We start from the raw sequence: 10493 nt of genomic DNA on the forward strand, positions 1-10493 counted from the left end.
GTGCATTGCTGTGAAAGCAGTGTAAATAAAAACTCAAAAGGTCATGTTGTGTTTCAGTAATATTTATCTAACTTTCTCTTGATGAAAAGCAAATAAATAATTTGTGTTATTTATATAAATTAGGTTAAATAAAGTGTGGTTCAGTGAAAACTGAAGATGTCTCCAGTACAATCTCTGTGATGCTATATTGAGTATTATCTATCTAGACACCTTATCCAACTTCTCTAAACACTAATTTAACTACAAATAAAATTGTGGAAACCTATTATACCTTACTTTTCATACGCTCCTAATGGAAGTCTGTTGTAATTTTTTTTTTTTTTTTACTTTTATTTTTTAAGTGTGATGGAGAATTTATTTTGAAAACCCCATCTCCTCTGCTTGCCAAATGAAAGGAAATCAAGTCCTTTTTCAACAGCTTGAAAGGTACATAACAAATTGACCATAAGCAGCAGAGGTATCATGCAATGTATTTAGCTCACATAAAAGGTATGAGGTGACTTCACAGCCACCCTGAAGTCAGTGACAGTGCTGCAGTAGACACCATGAAAGCCAAGCTGTCTCTCTTTTGTGATTTTATCTACTGATTTCCATGTGAGTAGATGAACTATAACCCATCTGAGAGCAGCAACGAACTGCTGCTTCCTTAATTGTACAAAGAGAAAAATATAACCTTTTGAATGGACCTTGTGCATCTTCAAGTGCTGGCTGTTGTAAGACATTGGTATCAAGATATCAACCCACAAAGTCTGGGTGCTCAGCTGAGTTGCAACCACACGCAGTTCTGGGTAGTAAAGTGCGGATAAAATGCTGGGAAGAGAGGGAGCTATGGTGGCAAGTGTGTAAAAGGAAGCAAGGCACCAGTTACATCTTGGTAAATAAACACCAAAATAAACAACTAGGGTTTTTTTTGTGAAGAAATTATGGTTCTCCACACAAGTGAGAAATTAGCTCTTCATTACCTATGGTGGTGAGAATCCTGTCCTTACCAAGTGGTGATATGTGGATAGGGACAGAGTGTTTGAGGTTACTAAACCATGGATTCCAAACACTGTATGCATTTAGTCTTCTTGGCTTTTGGGTCAGCCAAAGATGACAGGAACAATGAAAAGCTCCTCATCAATGCTATACCTGCCAGCCTAGAAATCAAGAAGATGTGAGTCAGTCACAGAATGGCTGAGAAATATATGTGCTTTTCCCACAAATAGTATTCAACACTAAATCTCAGTTAAACACTTACTGAAAAACACACTGGCATTCAGAAGTGTTTGACTATTGTGAGGGAAAATGTGGGGTTTGAAAAAACCAGTTCCCATGTTTCCACTCATTGGGGTGTGAGTAGTGTATATTTCTGCTGCAGCAGAAGTTTTCATCAAGTGCATCTATGATTTTAAATTTATTTTGCATGTCTATTTTAATGGATCCTATAGTACTTTTTGACCTTTAAAGAAAGTAATACTTGATTTCCAGAAGTTTATTATAGAATCCAGCTTTTAAAGAAGTGTAAAATAACTGAGCAAAAATTCCTGTGGTTATTGCAAAAAGAAAACAAACAGGTCTGATGTTTCTCACAGTCATGGAAAGTAGGTTGGGATCCCTCTTTACCTGGATGAAAGGCAAAATCTTTTTTCTATTTTTTAGTGTTTTTTCAAGTTTCTTCTTAGTCTTCATATGTATAAGATTTTTTTTCCCAGGGGAGATAGGTTGGCCATTCAAGAAAAAAAAAAATAGCAGAGAGTCTCAACATGAGGTTGGGCAAATTAATTTTTGGAGCACTCTTCAGCATCCAAATTCCAGTATTGCCCCTAAAGGTTTTTGAAGTATTCATGGTTCTTGAGATTACAATTGTTTCTAGCATGTGGGTGAGAGAACACTGGAGTCCAAAAGCAAAGGTGGATGTAGTTTGGATCCTCAGCTTGCCTAAGATGCTTCTCTTTCCTCCCAGCCCTAAAGTCTGTGGATTTTAGGGTACTGTCTGTGGATCCTTCTTCCCTTGGTATTCATGGCAGCACTCCCAAGCTCAAGCAGCTCCTGTCCCTCTTTGGCTTTTGTGGAGCTGGCACAACAAATGGCTCAGGAATATATGTCCTTTGAGGCCTCTCACATTACAGCTCCCCCTTTCGAAATACAAATCGTCATGTAATATCCATAATCCTTCCTGTCAACTGTTTCACATTAAAAAGAGATATAATTTTGGTTTGCTAAACAAAATTTCCTAAGGGCAGACCTGCTAATGATTAGCTGACGTAATAATGCCCAATAAAAGCAACTTGCAGTGATGAAGTAGATATTACCACACCCAATAACCAATTTCATTGTTTGCTGATTTGTAGAATTCAATTGTGAAAAGCTTTAAGAAGACTAATGATATAAGTATTTCATTCACCTTATGAATACTTCAATAAGTTACTCAGATTTTATTAGCAATAACCCGACACCCACTGTATTTCATTTGAGAATTTGAAAGTGCTTTATAGAAAAGTCTCAGAACACCATACACTGTCTCCTTAGTATAATGTTTATTTCTTCTCAGATCATTCAGATGAATAGGTAAGGTTATTGGTGCAAGACATAACAGAAGTTGAGCAGAGCCATTGTTTCCTTCCTTCCTTACACCAGCCCTAATATTTCCAGGAGTGTGCATGAACTACTCTGCAGCAGGATGCTGAAACGGCCCTACAGCTCTGGAAGTGGGACAGAAACCAGATGTGGAAACTCACTGGGACATGAGGTGTGGCATCACCATCAGGAATGGCACCACGAGGCAGTGTCAGGCTGAAAAGAGTGACACTGGAAGGCAAGCACTACCAGTGTGGTCTGCAATGGCCAGAGAACCCTTATTTTGCTTCCAGTTTTGAACCTGTGGCTTTCTATTTGTTTTTTGGATTTGGTTTGTTAGTTTGTGGGAGTTGCTTTGTTTGGTTTGGGGTTGAATTGTTGTTGTCAGAGGTTTATTTTGTTTGCAAAGGAGAATGCACTTTTACAAAAGTCTACCTAAAAAACATAATATTTCTTCTAATGTTGCTCTGATGGGATTTCTGTAAATATTTGGGCAACAATCAGTAGTTTTAAAATAGTGGGTTTGCCAGAGCTCTGTTGGCCTTCAGATTTTAGGATAAATTTGTAGGCAGTTTTACCTGAAATAAGGTACCTCAACTTTTTGCCAAACTTTACCCTAAAAAAATAGTATCTTGGTGCAGATGCTTTTTTCTAACCATTGCAGGTAGCCCTGTCATAATAAATATAACTGTCACAAACTCATTTATCTCCTAAGTTTGGACAGGATGTAACTTACCTCATCTTTAAAGAATAACATTGGCACTCTTGCTCCCACTCTCGCTGTCTCTTTGGAGACCAATATTCAAATGCAAAGAGTCAGTTCTTTCTGCCATACAACTTTATAATGAAAGATCCAGGTTCCAAGGGTGAAATGCATACCAAATTTTATTGAACCTGGAAAGAAAGAAAGAAAGGTTTTCTCATTGAGAATGCCCAGAATCACTTTCACTTGGGCAAAATAATTACCTGCAGTTGTCACAGGTGAAAAGTGTTAGCCAAGGAAGCACATATGCCAGTCTATTAATCTGCGGAGAGACTAGGTAGAGTACTTTGAACTATATTTCTCTGCCTAGTGGAGAAAGAAACTGAGTATATCCCTTGACTGATTCTCAAAACCGTATAATTAATGACTCCAGAGAGAGTGAGAAAGTTACAAAATTTTTGAAAGGGTATTCTGAGTTCTGAAATGACATATTTTAACATCAAGTAATCAGCAGATGAGATTCCCCAGCCCATTTAAATATTCAATAATTTATGCATGAAGATATCAATCATTCTTAAAAAGAACAAGCTCCTTAAAAATGTCCTATGTTTCTTCTTATCACCAATTTTTAAAGTAAGTATGCAGCACAATTTATTGCCTTGGTCTGTGCATGGAATTTCTCTTGGCACGAGTGAGAAATGTGTGTGCTCCCAGTCACGGGTACAGTTTGGCCTTTGGGCAGCTCTCCTTCAAATGAGCCCATGGGGAACAGCACCACACTGGGCAGCCAAAGGAGTCCTAATTTTCACAATTTTTTATACTTGAGTACTCTATTTGCTACCTTCCAAAAGCAGTAAAGCTCTAGCTGAGATGTAATTCCTAGACTAAAACCAAAAAGGTGAGGGCAACTTTTGAAGCACTACGCCAATAGATTTTGTTTAAAGTTATTTTTATTTTCTTTGCAAAGCCATAGGTTTAATTAATCTTCAATTTATCCAGGATAATATTTTCAGAATTGTTATTTTGTTATAAGCTTATATACAGTGTTATTTTATACAATTCTGATTTCAACTCTGTTTACTTTGAGCTTATTCTGGACTCGCTATTTCACTAAATGCTCAACTGTAGAGAAGTCCAGTGAGGATTTTTCCCTCAGACCAGAAGCTGATTGACTGTTGACAATTAGAACATACTGTTTTCATAAGGTAACTCAGGTAAAGAAAATAATCCTGAATTTGTCTTTGTGCTTTTGAGCACACTTTACATCCCTGGCTTTTCTCTGGATTTCCCACCTGCAGTTAATTCCTGATCAATCTTCATCTTGTCAGTAACATAGAAGGACACTATGGCATCATTTTTGTGCATCTTTTGCTCATGTATGTCTACTCTAGAGTCACTACAATGTAACACGAGCTTCCCATCAAATATATAATCAGGTGAATGTCAAACTTCTGCAGGAATAAATTACAATAGTGTGTAGAAATTCTAGTGCCTAAGCAATGGTAACCAGTGCATTTTAGACACCCTGCCTGCCCTTCACCTCCCTTTCTGGAGGCTGCAGATGTGCTGTGTCACATTTGCCAGCCTCAAGCAGGTGTCTTGGAGCTACAGGGCATCAAAGGCTACTTTGCATCTATTGCATTAAGTGCCTGTGCTTTGGCACTCTGATTGTTCTTTATATGCCCTGAGTCCTGGTTAAATGCCTTGGCCTGAACACGTTTCTTTTTTCTTTTGAAGATGAAAATTCTCCTATTATTACAACTAGAACAGAATTTAATTTTTCATTTCGGAAGGTATTGCAAGGGAGGCAAATTCTGCTGAGTGCTTCTCAATGACATAATTAAAGACATAACATGAACATGAAAATTACATGTCTGCAAGACAAATTGAAAACTTTTTCTCCTCCTACTCCTTTGAAATAAAATGTGGAGTGAAACACAAAAAGTCTCAACAATCCCCATTTTGTAAGATTGCAAACATTTTAAGTGAATTATTATCACACCAGGTATTTTCTTTACCACACTTGGCTTCGACACTCTTTTAAACACAAACATACCCTCTATTACTTGCATGGCATAATGCTGTAAGCACCAGGGCACAGCACTGGTGGATGGGCTCTCTTCTTTTTCTTCCTAAACACAGGAATTCTCTAATGTTTTAAGTACACAGGAATGATCCATGTAAGATGGTGCCACTCTCTCACTCCTATGCTGCCTCTCTTTCTTTCCAGTTAACTCAGTAAAGCCTTGTGAGTAGAAGATAAAGTCATGCAAACCAACCTCAATTTAAGGTGTCATGCAACACCTTAAATAAGTGGGCAACAAAGGAACCCTGTGGATCTCCCCAGACTTTTCCACCCAGGAACAAAAACCCACATGAGATGTACCAAATGCTTCTGCTTGTAACAGAAGTGGCAATTCCTCTTTTTGAGCCAAATGCTACTCCTAGATGCATACATAAGACCCAGCTGAGGAAAATGGAGCAGGAAGCCAAATGAAGCATCAACTAGCAGAATTTGGCCCAGAGATATCAGAGGAATTCCTAGTCCTGTTAATTGACTGCAACGGTAACACTGAGGTTAATAACAACACTAAAAAGTGATGTCCCCCACCACAATAAATTTGCTGTGAAGACCTCCCCCATGACACAGGCAGAAACCTCTCCTATATTTCCCCCTATTCGCATCTCAACCAACTTTAGGTGACATGTCCAACCTGCAACAATTTTTCAGAAAAAATAAAATCAGCTTGGATGTCTCTGACAGCAATTATGTACTCTCAGTAAAATAAGACAGGCAACTTTTCTTGCTGAAACCGATTAGAAGCTGGGAGAGATGTGAAAAGCCAGATTCTCAGCTGCACTGAGACATTTTGTATTGTTAGAACAATAGGACCAAAAGGAGATGGATCTTCCCACAGTGCAGTTTATTCCATTGTTGGGAAATCTGTAGCCCCAGTGGCTTCTGCAGCTGGTGGCAGGCAGAAAGCTGAAGAAAGGAGATGACAGAACTAGTATTGCTGTTCCCTGTCCTTGCAGGCTATTGATAAATTGCTGGTTTAGCTTAAAGCAGCCCCAAGCCTTTTTTTTAACTGCTCATGATCTGATCTGGGAAGCAGCAGCCAGCTCCATTGTTATCCTTCTACCTTATATCTGCAACTGGCAGCTGAAGGGTACTGCTAAAAATGCTGATTTGCTGCTTATCCCCATCGGACATGCAGGAGGTTGTTCTGTGCCTGCTGCTGTCTTGGCAGGCAGCTTCCTATAAAGAGGTACTGCCTCTCCCTCTGATGTAAAAATTAACTCCACTCCTAAAAAACCCTGATTGCACATGTCCTTTCAAAGTCCTGGGAGCAAAGAAACCCCCTGTGTGCTCCTCTGAAATGGCTGCTGTGTGGGGAAGTGAAGTGGGTGTCTCCAAACCCCCCAGACCACTGGTGGAACTGTGGCTTTGTGCCTCACGTGCGGACAAGGAGGTCTCTGCTCACTTCTCCCTCAATGATGGAACAAGCATTCTCTCTTCTTCATCCAGCCCATTTCTTTCATGAAACTGGTGGGAGCTCTGTGACTGCTGCCCATCTGCTTTTTTGAAATTATCTGATGGTTTCAACTTTACTAGGAGGGAGATAAAGATGTACACTCACTGCCCTGCATGCTGCACATTGCACTGTTTTGTTAACAAACTAGATTTAACACAAAAACAAGAAAAGTACCTAACTTGGTCATGTCCTTAAAGTTGGATCTTCATTAGTGTGACACCACCAATGCCACTTGTTCACAGAGATATGACAACCCCCATGGTTTATTGCTTTTTTGAACCCCTGTAACCAATTAATCCAGGGCAAGGCATGTCTAAATTGCTAACAGTAAAAAAAAGCAGCATTTTAAAATCACTTTGTTGGGTATGTATCACTTCAGATGGGTCTGAGTAACCATGAATCAAGCTTTGAACCTCTTACCACATGTTAGGAATCCATCTAAATCTTCTCATCCTCTCAGTGAAGAACAATAGCTTTCACTCGAAGAGACTCTATTAAGTGGCAAAATGGATTAAAAGAAAAATAGTGGGGGAAAGGAATAATAATAAAAAACCTTCAATCACTTAACTGACAGATGCACCTAATTGATTTGAGGGTTGGCAGGGGAGTGCCATGGCAGCTAGTTTGATGTAGTAATTAATGCAATCATCCCTCTTTGTTATTACTTTAATGAGGTAAACACCCTGTTAAAATAAACTGAAACAGTTGTCTCTGGCCCAGAGCTTGCAGTTGCGGTGAGCAAGCGTAATAACCCCACAACGTAAAACTTGGACAGGAAAGAATGAATTACATTAATCCCCAAAGGTTCTTATTGCAGACTTTTGAAGTTTTAACTTTAGAGTGGAAAAGGAGATCTGAAACTTGGAGGGTATTCACCCTGTGGCTCCTGAGAGAAAGCAGTGTGTGTCTGCTTGAGCACCCTGAATCCAGCTAAAAAGGGCTGGAGATAAGCTCAGTTTCTGCAAACACTCACATGTGGGCTTATCTGCACTACCACAAATAGTCCCATAATACTAAAAGTTCAACACAGGCATAAAAATCAGCACTTGCACAGGTATCTTTTGTACTGTTTTGGAGTATCAGTAAGAAGAAGGAGAGTTTCAGTTTTGGTTTTAACCTAATGACTGTTTTTTAGAACTTGTTTCCAGCAAAACCCACTCTCAATAGCACAATTCAAAGGGTTGCTTTATCTGTTTGGGCTTTCTGCTTCAAGTTTTCATTCCAAACAACAGAATTAAGAAGCTGTGCTGTATTGTTAAGGATTCCTTCAAAAAAATGAGTTGCTGAAACACAGCAAAACAGGAAAAAAAATTCCTGGTGAATAGTAACAACATTTTTCTTTCCTATTAATTTTATAATGATTTAACTGTAAGATGTGTGCAATTCAGAATTTTATTCAGATATTTGATATTTCTGTTAGTTCCTAAACCCCCTTGGTTTAGTGGTTTTACCTAAAAGGCATGAGCACTCCTTTGGACTGAAATCTTTGCACATGGCCTGAAAACTTTCAAATACCTTCATGCAAAATCTATCTGGCTTCTTTGAGAAGTCCCATGTGACCAAAAGATTTGGGTTTCTTCTCAGTTACTGCCCTTCCCAGTGATGCCTCAAGCCTAAATGATAATTTACCAGATTCCCATAAGATACAGGTCCAAAGACAAATTAAATCACTGGAAATGCATGAGAAACTTCTGTGATGAATAATGTAGTTTCCAAGATGGTGAGTGCAAGGTATGCTGTACTAGGGTAGATTTACAATGCAAATGGGTTACAAGGGGTTATGGCCTCCTTATTCATGTCAGCCAGCATAATGTGCTCAGGGTGTTATGGGCAAAATAGGCTCAATTTGTGGAATTTTTACTTTATTACTTATTGCCAATTAACATAAATCTCTGATTACTAATTAGAGAGTACAGAGAAAAGTAGGGCAGGAGTGTTTGTCTGCAGGAGGGTAGGAAGGCTCTGCAGGGGGATTTGGACAGGCTGGATTGATGGGCCAAGGCCCATGGTCTGAGGTTCGACAAGGCAAAATGTTGGGTCTTGCATTTGGGTCACCTCAGCCCCAGGCAGCACTACAGGCTGGGGCAGAGTGGCTGGAAAGCTGCCCAGAGGAAAACGTGCTGGTTGACAGCAATTGAGCATGAGCCAGCCAGAAGGTCAGTGGCATCCTGGCCTGTATCAGTGTGGCCAGAAGGACCAGGGCAGTGACTGTCCCTCTGTTCTGGGCACTGGTGAGGTCACACCTTGGATCCTGTGTTCAGTTTTGGGCCCCTCACTATAAGAAAGACATGGAAGTGCTGGAGAATGTCCAGAGAAGGGCATTGGAGCTGGTGAATGCTTTGGAGCACAGGTTTTATGAGGAGTGTCTGAGTGAGCTGGAGCTGTTTATGCTGGAGAAAAAGAGGGCCAAAGAGAACTTTATTGCTCTCTACAACTACCTGAAAGGAGATTGTAATGAGGTAGGGATTGGTCTCTTCTCCCAAGTAAGAAGTGACAGTTGCACCAGGGAAGTCTTAGATTCGATATTAGGAAAATTTCTTCATTGAAAGAGTGGTCAAATACTGGAACAGGCTGCCTAGGGAATCACCACTTAAAGACCTGGAGGTATTTAAAAGATGTGGCACTTTGGGACCTGCTTTAGTGGTCACACAGCAGTGCTGGGTTAATGGTTGGATTGATGACCTTGGAATTCTTTTCCAACCTTAATGATTCTGTGATTCATGCTCTCCTTCCACACTGGTGGAGCCTGCTACCAAACTTCTGCCATTTATCCCCAGTGCACAGGGTCCCTCTGCAGGCTGTGCTGCCCCCTCCACAGAAACCTCACTCAGTTCTATTCATTTAAGGTCTTCCAGGTTTAGCATTTTAACAGGAAAAGCTTCAGAAAGCTGAAGACTGTCCTTGCTGTGCTGAATAGAGAGATGCATCATGCACAGCATGTGGCTGTGTGTGCTCTTCAATAATCTTCAGAGCTTTACTCCAACAGAGCATTTTCTTGTCAAATTTTAAATTTGTCATTTCTAAAATGGTTGAAGTCAAGAGCAGAAATAGTCTGCATAGTCCACAGAGAAAGCAGGTGAGATATATATTTCATAGAGTCATAGAATGGTTAGGGTTGGAAGGAAGCTTGAAGATCACATAGTTATATATAAAGAATAAGGATGCTACTTGTAATAACTCTTAATTCCCTTGCTTTCATTCTTTGACAGTAAATACTCATTCATATTTTTACAGTTGCAGCCTCATATTTGGTTTCTTGCTGAAAACTGTCTGCTCTGAAACAGGAAAATGAAGAAACTACCAGAGCAACCCCCGTTCCTTTCTCTTTGGGGATATTTGCAGGCAGATCTGCAAATCTCCCCACAGAGAAAGGAAGGTGGAACCCATGTGCCCTGCCTCAGACGAAAGAGCAGCTATGACAAAGGAGAGACCCCATTCCATGGGTCAGGGCAGCATTTCCCCGTTGCTGCTACTCTGGTGTCTTGTGGGTCTCCCACCAAAGTGATGAACGGTTCCCTGCCCCGGCAAAAAGGGCATTGCTCTGTCTCTTCCTCCCATGAAACCCAGTGACAACGTAGTCACCGCTGGCCGACGCGGGGAGGAACAATTCCACACTTTTTGGTAGTAACTTTCGCCTTTGCTGGGGTTTGATCAGTTAGTTGTCGGTCGGATCAATTCTCGGGGCAGTTTGCCCC

Source organism: Geospiza fortis, unplaced genomic scaffold (assembly GCF_000277835.1).
Source record: "Geospiza fortis unplaced genomic scaffold, GeoFor_1.0 scaffold95, whole genome shotgun sequence".
Taxonomy (NCBI): Eukaryota; Metazoa; Chordata; class Aves; order Passeriformes; family Thraupidae; genus Geospiza; species Geospiza fortis.